The sequence below is a fragment of the Physeter macrocephalus genome, chromosome 9 (genome assembly GCF_002837175.3).
Source record: "Physeter macrocephalus isolate SW-GA chromosome 9, ASM283717v5, whole genome shotgun sequence".
NCBI classification, from domain to species: Eukaryota; Metazoa; Chordata; class Mammalia; order Artiodactyla; family Physeteridae; genus Physeter; species Physeter macrocephalus.
In genome coordinates this window covers 43,062,468-43,076,690 of record NC_041222.1, presented here as the reverse complement: position 1 = coordinate 43,076,690, position 14,223 = coordinate 43,062,468, and the positions used below count along the sequence as shown (strand labels likewise).

Below are 14,223 nucleotides of genomic sequence, written 5' to 3'. Positions count from 1 at the left end.
TATAGGAATGCAAGAGATTTCTGTGCATTAATTTTGTATCCTGCTACTTTACCAAATTCATTGATTAGCTCTAGTAGTTTTCTGGTAGCATCTTTAGGATTCTCTATGTATAGTATCATGTCATCTGCAAACAGTGACAGTTTGACTTCTTCTTTTCCGATTTGTATTCCTTTTCTTTCTTTTTCTTCTCTGATTGCCGTGGCTAAGATTACCCTGAATTAGCAAACAAAACCTTATTGTTATTAATACAATTTTGTGCAAAGTACTTTACAAATAGATTTATTGTTCACATTGATATTTATAGAAATCAAAAAAAAAACAGAGCAGGATAAATGTAGATCTGGACTTGTTTTTTGTCTTTTTTTTTTTCTTTTCATTTACCAGTTTATTATAAAGAATACAGAAGAACAGCCATATGAAGAGGTACACAGGGCAAGGTCCATAAGGGTCTGGAGCACAAGATCTTCTGTCCCCATGGAACTGGGATGGACCCACCCTCCTGGCATGTACGTGCATTTACCAACCCAGAAGCTCTCTGAATCCCAACCTTTTGTGTTTTTACAGAGCCCTAATAACATAGGCATGATTGATTAAATCATTGGCCATTAGCAATTGATTCATCCCCTAGCCCAGAGGTCAGTGGGTGGAGCTGAAAGTTGTTTGTCTTTTTAGTATTAAACCTTACACCAACAATTCAGTTTTAGCCAAACAATAATTTCTCAACATTAGTTTAATATTATAAATATGAAATCAATTGCTTTTCTTGTTTTAGTTTGTATTTAATTTATACATTTTTTCCTTTTTGTCTAGTGTGTAAGAGCTATAACACAATGAGAATATACCTAGCTTTACTTGTACTTAAATAGTGTTATACTAGAAGTTCTAAGTGAACCCCAGGGAGTCTATGAGACTTTGTTTTTTCAGAAGGGCTTTGTACATCACTCAAGCTAGAGAAATACTGTCTTAGAGATTCAGAGGAAGGTGCTATCAATGTAGCCTGGGTTGTCAGTGTTGGGAGATAATTCTCCATGGGACTCTCATGTTTCTAAACATCTTGTGAGCAGAGGTGCTCACTAACTTTGTTCTGGACTGTATCTTCAAGGATGTTTGCATCATGAACAACATGGCAGATAGAGACAATGTCTCTATGAAGCAAAGTGCAGATTTGGTTATAGCATTGGAAGATAGAGATAGCAAAAGGGGACCATGCTTACTGTCCATCATAAAAGGTTCCAGTTCCTTAAGCTCTGTGTTCCTCTCCTGTAATGCAGCCTACTGTGTATGCAGGTGTCCCCTGATTCACTTTACAGTACCCTCTGGGCATCAGGACTTGGGAAACTGGCACAAAACATGCTAGTACTCTGGCTATTACTATTGCTGTTGGTAAAGAAAACAAAACAAACAAACAAACAACTATCCTATGCCTTTGTCATGAAACCCAGGAGTTTCATGGCTTCTGCCACATGCATGAAACTGTAACTGGTTAAATTGTCAACTTGCAAGTAGGGTGGAATTTCAGACCCTTCATAGTTTTAGACAATCAGGTTGGCCCTATGGAGGAAGTGGAGTTTGAGATATGACCTGAAGAATGGGTACAAATTGGCTGGGTAGATATGAAGCTGGCATTCCACCTGGGTGAATGTCACAAGATTCGTAATGGGAATTGGCTGTGGTCTCTAGTGGGGTAGTGAGTAGATTAGCCTGATGAGAATAGAGGATTGGGACTAAGAAATAACAAAAATTAGATTAGAAAATTAATTTGGGGCTATTTGTCCTGTGTTTAAAAGTTAGGTTAAAACAAATTCTGTATATAATAGAAAATCTTTGAAAGTTTCTAGTCTCCTTCCTTCAAGTCATTGATTTATCTGTTTATTTACTTAAGTTTCTAAGCAGGGAGATGACATATTGAATCTCAGAGTATGATGTCATAAAAGAGTAAGGTGTGGTGTGATAAAAGAAGATCACCAGATTTCTCATTCTGACTCTTCCATTTACCAGCTCTGTGACCTTATGCAAGTTACTTCTCTGAATGCAGTGTTTCCATCTATAAAAGAAGGAATAATAGTCACCTTAGCTTAAGAAGGTGTTGCAAATGTCATAGATAATGTCTCTAAAATGCTTAATGTAGTGCCCAGTACATAGTGGGGTCAATAAATGGGGAAGATTTTTAACTAGCTAAGTGCAGAATGTAGAAGTGAGGGCACCGGTTTCCTCTGTTTTGAAGTTATTACAGTTATATGAGGATAAGGTCATTAGGACATGGGCTAAGATAGTGATGGTGGTAACAGGAAGGACCCCGAATAAATGAAAAACTACTCGAACTTGGAGATAGATTAGACATGAGAGCTAACATTTATTGAGTGCCTACGATGTGCCAACTGCTATTCTAAGCACTTCGGTATAATAACAGTTCTCCTAAATATGCTTTAAGGAGGGACTGTTATTGTTGCTATCTCACAGTTGAGTAAGCTGAAGTTCACTGAGATGGAATAACCCGTCTGAAATCAAATAACCAAGAAAAAGCCAACCGAGACTCAAACCCAGGCAGCACAGTACCAAGCCCGTGTGCTAAAATACCATGCTGCACTCTCCCTGGCCATCAGAAGAAGTAAGGGAACAGTCAGTGAGGACTTGCTGGTCTGGCCATCCCAACATCCTTGCCATGTGTGGTTCTGATGCTTCCTCTGTTTCTTCACATTGTGTGTTTTGCTTTTTAGTATGACTTGTAATTTTTTTTTCATAGCTGGACATGGTGTACCAGGTAAAAGGAACTGCTGTAAATATGTGGTGGTGAGGTATGGGGGAGGGGAAACGTGCTGTAGTCCTATGACTAGGTCTCAGTCTTTGGCCTGTGCCCCTGGACTGTGAACTTCGCAAGTGTTTCTCAGTTTTTCCCTCCCACCTTAGATGGAACAGGCTGGCGAGAATGGGATGGAGTTGGGCATTTCCCTTCTCCCAATTAGTTAGGCTCCGATAATACGCCAGCAGGTTAGGTTCTGGTTAACTAGTTTCTCCTGAGGGCAGGCCTTGTTAGGAAGAGCAGAGTGCTCTGGTATATTTCAAAATGGTTCCTTTTTTCCTTACCTTGCTGGAAGCCCAAGAGGAATTTTTTTTAATTTTTTTACTGTGGGAACCTGGCTGAGCCTCTGGAGGTAAATCTCACAATATTGTGAGAGCCCCAGCCAGGTGCCCCTGGAGTTTTTAACTCTCAGAGTTGTCCCTACTGAGTCCACCACAATTTGTCAATTACAGTTCAGGTTTTCCTCCCCCAGCAGTGGGGCACCAGTGTCTGTGGCAGTTTCTGTTCTGTGAGTCTCAGCTCTCTCTAGGCACCTGTCTTTCCAGTCTTGAAGGCAGTGTGTCCTCCCTCTGTTACAGATCCAAGAAGAGTTGTTGATTTTTCAGTCTGTTCAACTTTTTACCTGTTGTTGGGGGACTTCCAGTTCCTGTGGGATCGGGAACTGGAAGTCTTCCTTGCCAGGCTGGGAACTGAGGAGGGTGGGGGGAAGAGAAGCTTTCACTGAGAAAATGATGCTGTGTGTCCTGACATGTTGAGTCTGTGGTTGGGGAACATTGGAATGGAGGTGGCCTGGAGGTGCTTGTGTGAGAGGCTATGTACTGAAGGCACAGGTGTGAGAGTCACCTACTACACAGGAAATGGTTGCGCTCTTTCATCAACATCACCCTCTTTGACTGTCAAAGGTGTGTGACCTTGGGCAGAGACAGCCTAGCATAGCTGACCAGGAATTGGAGAAGAGCTAGGACATCTGGCACCTCTTGGACTAGGCTTGCAGGAGGTGGTGTTACACCTGAGCATACTGTCTTCTCAGAAGGACACTCAGGCCCCTCCTGCCACCAGTGACTCTTATTTCCCAAAAGCAAGAAGGTAAGACCATGGTCTTTTCCCTTTAACCCCTTAGCCCCCCTTCATTGCACTATCTGCCATGGTTGACTCTTCTTCCTTTTTCTCTATGATAGACATCATGGTATAATGGTACAAGCTCCAGAGTTGGAATTAGATGGGTCTGGGTTGAAATCCCAATTCTCTAGCTCAATAGCTCAGCCACTTTGTGTAAGTTAATTGTAAGTCATTTAATTTTGGATGTGTGGATTTTTTTAAGCTGTAAAATGGAAATAATAATACCTTTCTCGGGCTTCCCTGGTGGCTCAGTGGTTGGGAGTCCGCCTGCCGATGCAGGCGACGCGGGTTCGTGCCCCGGTCCGGGAGGATCCCACGTGCCACGGAGCGGCTGGGCCCGTGGGCCGTGACCGCTGGGCCTGCGCGTCCGGAGCCTGTGCTCCGCGGCGGGAGAGGCCACAACAGTGAGAGGCCCATGTACCGCAAAAAAAAAAAAAAAAAAAAAAAAAAAAAAATAATAATAATAATACCTTTCTCACAAGATTTTGGTGAAATAACTATGAAAAGCCTTTAGTAAATGTTGGTTGTCTGCCCCCAGTGATTCCCTCATCTTCCCGCCCATCCCTGGCTGGTTGTAAGCCCTGACCACAAATTCTTTGACACTCCATTGAAAGGTGGGGAATCTGTGTCCCCTCTCCTTGAATCCAGGCAGGCTCATGACTGCTTCAACCAACAGAGTAGGGTGGCGTGTCATTATATGACTTCTGTGACTAGGTCAAAAAAGATGCTGCAGCTTTTGCCTTATTCGCTGGTACACCTGCTCTTGGTGCCCTGAGCTGCCAAGTAAGAAGTCTGACTACACTGAAGCTACCAGGCTGGAAAGGCCATGTGTAGACATAGTGGACAACCACAGCAGAGCCCAGCCTTATAATCACTCCCACCAAGGCACCAGACAAGCAGTAAAGCTGAATTGGACCTTTCAAAGTAGCCCAAATGCCAGCTAAAGACCACCCAGTGATCGCCACTGATGCCACATGGAACCGAAGGATCAGCCAGCCAAGCCCTGTCCACAAAATTATGAGATACAATAAATGGTTATTTTAAGCCATTAAGTTTGGAGTAGCTTGTAACCCAGCAATAGTTAACTAGAACAACCCCTTTAACCCCATACACTCCAATCTCCCAGCCTCCTTACCTGAAATTGCCAGTCCTGAGTATATTCTGATTTTAGTCTCATTCTTCTAATATTTCATCATGTGAAATGTGATTTGGGGGAAATTCATTCTATCTCCCTACGCCTCCTTCCATCCTTCTTTCCTTCCATAAGAGTTTCCTGAGTGTTTTCCCCGTGTCAGATGCTAGATCGGGCATGATTGCTTTCCTCTACGTCAGGGATCGACAACCTTGTTGAAACTACCAGAGAGTACATAATTTAAGCTTTGCCACTCTGCCATTGAATCACAAAAGCAGTCATAGATGTAAACGTATAGGTATGGCTGTATTCCAATAACACTTTACTCACAAAAATAGGTGGTAGGTTTGATTTGGTCCGCAAGACTATAGTTTGTTGACGGTCTTCCCATTGAAAGGTAGGGTACATTGCATCAGCAGGGGCTACAGCAAAAGCATCAGGAAGAGGAAATTTAAGATATGTTTTGTTTTCTTATCATTTAGCAAATGCTGCTACCACCTTTGACACTGGTATTAAAAGTCTACAAACCCATCCTATAGAAATGGTACTTAACAACTGGCTGGGAACATGTTACCTGTGCAGATGTCCTTCTGGGCAATGTGTGGTACATGCCAGCACTAGTGGCTCAAGAAAGATTCTCCCTCTACCCCAACTCAGATAGGACTTCGGATGCAAGCTGAGTCTTGGCTGACAGAAGGATGGTTGTTCAGATGCAGAGATCATGGCACAAAAGCAGGTAGCCCCAAAGTACCAACAAGGATTTCAAAGAGGCTGATTGAGCTGGAGATGAGAATAGGCCTAGAAGAAGTATACGAGATAAGGCAGAATGCTAGAGGATCTCATTCTGTGAAATTGAGAGAATGCCTCTTCGGCTCCCTCATTTTTTCTGCGAGGAGCTGTAAGAACAAATCAGTTAAGGTGAAACAGCTGTGAGCTCCGCGGATGCCTGCCACGTGTGACTGAGGCTATCATCTTTCCTATTCAGAAAAATAGCTCCTTAAAGGAGATGTCTTCCGAACATGGTGTAACCCTCCCCCTCCCTGAAACAGAGCTGGCATTCATGGGAGGGAACCAGAATAGCATGTCATGTTCTAACAGCTCTTCCAGCAGTGAGACTAAATACACATAAACTATTCCAAATTTGTATCGGCTGTGAACATGAACAATGACACAGTGTCATTCCGCTATGAGGTTCATCTGGACAAATTATATGCAAAGAAGGAATATGCACGCTCCATCACTTTTCCTGACTTTTCCAGCTTCAACCTTTGTGACCAAAAATAAATAAATAAAAAACTCTGGCTTCACTTTTATTATCCTTTATTTGGTAGCTCTGTCACAAAGATAGTGAATCCAGATTAAGATGGAAATAGGACATTTACAGGAGATACAATGCAGGTTTTTCTGGCTATCTCAGCTGTGTATCTTTAAATCAGCTCAGTTTATCTTAGTTAAAGGAGTTTATTGGAGGGTTACACAGGGAAGTAAATAGGGTGGGATATCTTTTCAGAGTTATAAAGCAAGGCAGTGTTAAGAAGAACTAACAAAGTGTGAGGTACAGCACTAGCTCTAATCCTCCATGCAAAGGTCTGAGAACCTAAGAGCAAATGAGCCTTGCTCCTGATGCAGCTTCTCTGTCTACCTGCTGCCTATTCTGACTCTTCTCTGTGCCTCTTTTGTCTGATAGCTTTGTCATTGTTTTCTGTCTGATTTCTTAGTGTCTTTTGACTTATACCTCCATTGTCAAGTGCTTACTCACTCTTTCTAGGTCTCTCATTAAAACTCCATTAGAGAAAGGGTGTGATTAGGGTAGTCAGTCCCATTAAGAGTAGAACACACTCAGTGGGAAGAACAACGCAGGACCACTGAACAGCCTGTGATAGCTTGGGATCAGTTACTCACCCTTGGTTCCAGCAGCTGGGGCAGGGGGTGGGGGTCGGGTGGGAGTCGCTTTCCTCATAGTCACCTCTCCTGACCCAAGTCAATACACCTTAGCCCCAGTGTCCAGCCATGAGCACAAAGAGGCAATGCTCCATCAACTACCTATAGTGTTTCCACTCTTGTCCTGTGTCCACCAGTTTCCTAATTCTGAATTCTCAATCATGATTCCACACCTGGCCACTCCTGTTTGTATGTGTCTCTCTGGCTTCTGACTCTTCAATACCCTTCAAGGGCTTTGGCTCAGCCTACTTTGGCCAACTCTCTCCATTGCACATTGCCTCTGAAATAAATCCTGACCCAGCAAGCCCACTGGCAGTGAAGGGTACCGGTTAAGCTGCTGTAACAAAAGACCCCAAAAGTATAGAGGCTCCAGTAAATATGAACTTACAGCTCTCAAGTAATAGTCCAGAATTATGTGGTCTACCATTACCTGTTGTCATTAACACTTAGCTTAGCTCTCTGGATCCAAGGTGGCTACTCCTCTAATGCCTTTTTACCAGCCAGCCGAAAAGGGGGAAAGAGAAAAAGGGAAGGGCACATCCTTGACATTTCTCACATTTCTTGTGCTCACACCCCACTGACAAAATCCTAGTCACGTGGCCCTCCTTGGCTTATAATAAGACTGGGAAATATTGTCTCTAGATGGGGAAGTCACACCCAGCTAAAACTTGGCGAGGGGATGGGTGATTGGATCATTGAAAGGAATGGGGGAGAATGAGTTCCGTAGAACAACTAGTGGGGTCAGCCATAGGGAACAACTTCTGGCCCAAGCCCAGGGGCAGTTCTGGATCTTATGAGGCGTGAAGCTTATGCAACTCTTGGGCTCCTCTTTAAGATAAAGAATGCAAACTGATAACCACAAAATAATGAACTCAGGACATTGGAACTGGCCCAAGCTAGTGAGGGGCTGGAAAGCCTAAGTTTCATCATCTTCATGGTAAACCTGCCTCTGTTCAGGTCCATTAATCAATGTCCCAATCAAGTTCTCCCAACCCCTGCAAAGGGTAGTTTAAACCATTCCTACAGGATGAATTTTGTAGACTTTCCATGCCAGTGCCAAAGGCGGTAGCAGCATTTTGCTAAATGATAAGAAAACAAAACATGTCTTAAATCTGCTCTTCCTGATGCTTTCACTGTAACCCCTGCCTGTGCAATGTAATTTGCTGGTGGGCTGCCCCAGGAAGGGTTGAAAAATGTTCTGCTGCTAATGGAGTAACTGGGTTACAGTGATAAAACGTGCTGCTGTGATTTCTCCTTTGGTACAGTCTACTTCCCAGCCCCTGATTGGTGGAGAGACCTCCTTGTTTATGGGCATTTATTCTGTGCAGACAGGATACCATAAGAAACCCGTTTGGCAGCTGATCTTGGAAACTCTTACTGTGTCTTCATTTGCATATCAGTAAGCACGCTGTAGGAGATGAAGAACAGACTGAGGACGATGGCATTATCCCACACGCAGTCAATCAAGACCAGGCTAATTAGATTCTCCAGGTGCTTGGATGCTTGCATACTACATAAATACATAGATAAACATTCCCGGACATCAGAACCAAAGAATTACCGCAGAAGGCTGCAAAATAAGTCTTTACAAAAGGCTTCAATGCTCTTGCTTGCATGCTCTCCCTCTCTTTTTTAGAAAACATCATGAAACTTCAACACAATTGAAATGCTATGACTTGTGTACTATTAATGTTTCATAGGGCACAGCAGTGTTCCTCAAAAAGTGAATATCTGAAAATATACATCCTGGAGGTTAGATGAAATCAAATACGTAAATACTTCGCAGGTTAGGGAAATATTCGAGAACAGTTTGCTGTGAGGGATAATGATTGCTTCCTTATCTGTGTTCAAACCATCCTTCAGCTACATTTAATCTCCCTGACTTTATATCAGAGATTTTTAAAAAATCATGTTCTCCATTCATTAAAGCTATAGCCTTAATTAAAGCTTGCTTCTGGCTATTCAGAAGCCATGGGTTTACTGATGAGCAGATCGCTCATGTACAGCAAACCCGCTCTTCAATAGCCTTAGCATATCTCCCCCACCCCCCAAACACCAGTATCTGTGTACCTAAGAGCATTGTGACTTTGTGACTTCTGTGAAAATGGACATCTGGGCATTTGCCTGGTCACTTCACTAGCATTTCCTCTTATGCCTTGCATGGATATTCTTTGGGGGTTCATCCTTAGTCCTTCCCCTCTCCTTTATCTATTTATTTGTCTATCTATCTATCTATTTATTTATACTGAAATATAGTTGATTTACAATATTGGTTTCAAGTGTACAACATAGAGGTTCGATATTTTATAGATCATACTCCATTTAAAGTTATTATAAAATAATAGCTATATTTCCCCATGCTGTACAATCTATCCTTGTTACTTATTTATTTTATGCATAGTAGTTCGTATCTCTTAATCTCCTACCCCTATCTTGCTCCTGCCCCCTTCCCTCTCCCCACTGGTAACCACTAGTTTGTTCTCTCTATACACCCCCTTCTTTAATTCAACATTCATATGTTGATGGTGTTTCACGCTTTATCTCCAGCTCAAAACTCTTCTTCCTCCCTGAATTTGGGATATCTCCACTTGGATGTAACACTAGGACTGTAACATTTCCAAACCTGAACTCGTTTTGCCCCCAGCCAATCTGGCCCTCTTCTCATGTTCCATATCTCCATGAATGGCTGCCGTCCCACCAGTGTGGGAGCCATACTTGACTTCACTTTCCATGTTCAGTCACCAGCCCGTGTTGATTCTATGTCACTAATTTATTTCACGTCTGCCTACTGCTCATTCTGCACTGCAGAGATGTTCAGCCAGAATCTCATTCTCTCTTACCTAGATTACCGGACAACTTTTTGTCACCCTGCTTCCCACTGCTGGGGTGATTTTTCTAAATACACATATCAGTTATGTTACTGCCTTGTTTAAAACCCTTCACAACACCTTGCAACTTTCAGGATAAAGCCAAAGGTCCTTAGCATGACATACGAAGCCCTTCTTCTTCTGTCTCTTGCTTACCTATTTGGCAAAATCGAGTTACATCAGAGCTCAGAAAAGTCAGTGCTTTCTTTGTTCTCTGGAATTTTAGTGCCCTGCCTTTCTTCACTTGAAGATCTCGCCACCATTCAAGAAGCTTCCCCTCACCCCACCGCACTGGATTTGGTGCCTCTTCTCTGTGCTCTCACAGCCCACTGTGTCTCCCTGTCCATGGCTCCTGTCACACTGCATGGATACTGCCTGTTATTTTTTGAGTTCCCCACACTTAGACTAAGCCCCTGAAAGTACTTTTCTTATCATAAATAGGCACTGTGCCTTGTTTTTCTTTGTGTTGCCTTCATCTTAGCATGGTACTGACATATAATAGACACTCAAGAAATGTCTATTAAATGAGTGAATTTGGTAGCAAAGAATCAAGTATTAGATGGATAATTGGAAATTTCTAGGAATTATTCAGATAAAATTCCTTGTGCAGATTCTACTCTACTGTTTAAGCTATTGCTTTCCATACTCTCAGATCCAAGTTTCTTACCACTTAAACCATAGCTAAGTGCTTGATGAACACCTACTATGTGTCAGGAACTGTACAGTCATGAAGGTTGTCTGGCACATAAAGTAGTGTGTAACATTGTCCCTCCCTCAAGAATCTCGCAGTCCAGGTTAGAGACGTGGCTACTAACAAATAATGATATTGCAAGAAGACACTTGCTATTAATACAGGTGATAAGGGAAGTCAAAGGAATGAACACTTTATTTTTCAGAAAAGGAAATAAGGAAGGGGTGATATTTGAATCTTGAAGGCTGGAGTGGTGTTTACCAGGACGATAAGGGGTTGGGAGTGGGCCTGGGGAGGACATTACAGAGGGAAAGATCAGCCCATAGATTATGTGTATGACCGAATTCCAGGGATAGGTCTCAGAGAGTTCAGCTGGACAAAAATTGTGAAGGGCAATGCAGGTCATGCCAAGAAGTTTAGACTTCACCTTCCAGGAGGTGAGGAACCACTGAATGGGTGAAGCAAGTTTAATCCAATTTACATTATTGAGGGATCCTTTGGGTGGCTATGTGAAAGGTCTTAGAAGGAGAAAGAAGAGGCAGCAGGAACAGCTAGGAGACAATTGCAGGATTCCAGGCTAGACTACGGAGGCCACATATCCTGTGGTTACTCACGCAAATTCCTGCATTCAAGTTCCAACTCTATTGTTTACTAGCTTTGGCAAGTTACTCAACTTCTCTGTGCCTCATTCTCTTCAACTGAAAATGGAATTGTAAGAATAACAACTGATGAGCTAGCTGTGCAGGATTAAATGGAAATTTATACAAATGTTTAGGACAGTGCTCATCTAAAAGTATAAAAGTATTTAGTTTTTTATTCCATGAGAGCCTGAACCAAAGATGAGAACATAGAATACTGGAGGTAAGCCAAGAAATATCTAGCAAGTAAAATTGAAAGTATTTGGAGTACGATAAGATATGGGGGTAAAGAAGATGGATAAGTGGAGGGTGATCCCCAGGTTTCTGGCTTGGGCAGCTGGTGAATGATGATATCTTTCACAGGAGGAGGAGCAGGAATTTCTTTGAAGGTAAGTGATTGTTAGTGAGTTTGATGTTTTTTATCTTTTTAATTTTTATTGGAGTATAGTTGATTTAAAATGTTGTGTTAGTTTCTGCTATACAGCAAAGCGAATCAGTTATACATATACATATATCCACTCTTTTTTAGATTCTTTTCCCATATAGGTCATTACAGAGTACTGAGAAGAGTTCCCTGTGCTCTACAGTAGGTCCTTATTAGTTACCTGTTTTATATATGGTAGTGTGTTTATGTCAATCCCAATCTCCCAATTTATCCCTCTCTCCTTGTCCCCCCTGGTAACCATAAATTTGTTTTCTACATCTGTGACTCTATTTCTGTTTCATAAATAAGTTCATTTGTACCATTTTTTCTTACATTCCACATATAAGTGATATCATATGATATTTGCCTTTGTCTGGCCTACTTCATTCTGTATGACAATGTCCACCAACAGAGCAAGAGGGTTCCCTTTTCTCCACACCCTCTCCAGCACTTGTTGTTTGTAGATTTTCTGATGATGCCCATTCTAACCGGTGTGAGGTGATACCTCATTGTAGTTTTGATTTGCATTTCTCTAATAATTAGTGATGTTAAGCATCTTTTCATGTGCTTTTTGGCCACAATGGCAAATCTGAGTTGCTTGCAGCAAATTCAGGGCAATTTATTCAGTAGGCTGGTGGGAATATAGATCTGGGGCTTAAGGGGAGATTCTCAGGCTGAAGATGGAGAATTGGGTCCTATTAGCATCCAAGTGGGGATTGAAGCCATGAAAATGTGTGTGTGGCCAGATGGCTTAAGGAGAAAGTACAGAGGAAGAAGGGAGTTGAGGGCAGAGCTCTAGAAGACACTGACACCAAAGCAGTAGTGGGAAAAAAAGGTCCCAGAGAAAGAGGCAAAGCAGGATAAAATAGAGGAATATGAAGAGAATCACAGCAGAACAAACTAAAGAAATGACGAGGTCACCTGTTGCTTAGCAATGGCACAAAACAGTACGTGCCTGAAAATATACTGTACCAGACCAGTGGCTCCAAATTCTAAATTTTATGAGAATTTTTAGGAAATTCTGTTTTGTTGAGTCCAGCCTCAATTCTTTGAAGCTGCAGGTTTGTACTAATTTGCATGGATAGTTTGTATCCCAGAATCAAAGCAAAACTGTGATATTGTAGCTGAAATACTTTAATTTTCCATTTCAGGAAGCAGGCTGTAGGTAATTCAGTTTTCTACCAAACACTCACTGTTTGTTAAATCAAGAGTTAAAACACCTACAAGGATTAACTCTTTGACAAGTGATGAGGAAAGAGCCATGTGACACTGTGGTCCACCTTTTTGGCAGTTTAGGAATTCAGAACAAATTCTCCAGTGTGGGTCATTTGAAACAACACCTAGTCTGTCATACATGAAAAATATATACATATCAGTAAGTGACACTTGCTCACAAGGAAATCAGTAAGCATTATCCCATAGAATTCTCATAATTAGAAGTTATCCTGCTGAGGGTCTACTAGAAGGCAGAAACAAAATTCCTCTGTATAGAAATGCATCTACCTAGAATTTTAAGACTTCAAGAAATTCCAATTCAATGTTAGAATGTGCAGTATGATTGCGTGTGTGTAATTTGACTTTCATTTACTCGTCACATATGTATTGAACTTCTACTTTTGTCAGGCACTGTCTGGAGGGCAGGGCACACAATGACACCCAAGGCAGATACCCCCATGCCTTCACAGAGCTCACAGTAATGCAAGGACATCAGCTCAAAAGGTAACAGAAAAATAAACAAAAGTTGTTTTAATTTGTAATAAATACTGTGATGGAAAGAAGGGACTGAGCAGAAGGGTTACAGAAAGAGCTCGCTGTAGTTACTATGGCTGAACTAGAGGCTGACTTAAGAGGTGACATTCAAACTGAGCTTAGAGATAAGAAGGAGTAACCCTGGGGAGAAAATATTTGCAAATGACGTGACTGACAGGGCTTAATTTACAAAATATACAAACAGTTCACACAACTCTGTATCAAATGAAACATAACCTAATCAAAAATGGGCAGAAGACCTAAACAGACATTTCTCCAGAGACGACATACAGGTGGCCAACAGGCACTTGAAAAGATGCTTCACATCGCTAATTATTAGAGAAGTGCAAATCAAAACTACAGTGAGTTTTGATCATCTCACTCCGGTCAGATGGCCATCATCAAAAAATCTACAGACAATAAATTCTGGAGAGTGTGTGGAGAAAAGGGAACACTCTTGCTCTGTTGGTGGAAATGTAAACTGATACAGCCACTATGGAGAACAGTATGGACGTTTATTTACAAACTAAACATAGAACTACCATAAATGATCCAGCAATCCCACTCCTGGGCATATATCCAGAAAAGAGGAAAACTCTAATTCAAAAAGATACGTGCACCCCAATGTCCACAGCAGCACTATTTACAATAGTCAAGACATGGAAGCAACCTAAGTGTCCACTGACACAGAATGGATAAATATATGGGGGGTGTACATATATATATATATATATATATATATATATATATACATACATACACATACATACACACAATGGAATATTACTCAGCTATAAAAAGGAACGAAGTGGTGCCATTTGCAGAGACATGGATTGACCTAGAGACTGTCATATAGAGTGAA

The 14,223-nt window shown here is 41.8% G+C and overlaps 1 protein-coding gene across 1 annotated transcript in view; it reads left to right on the top strand.

Annotated features, from left to right (window-relative positions):
• The window catches only part of PIP5K1B (phosphatidylinositol-4-phosphate 5-kinase type 1 beta), a 453,566-nt gene that overhangs the window by 61,600 nt on the left and 377,743 nt on the right, over window positions 1–14,223 (top strand). The window lies entirely within an intron of this gene.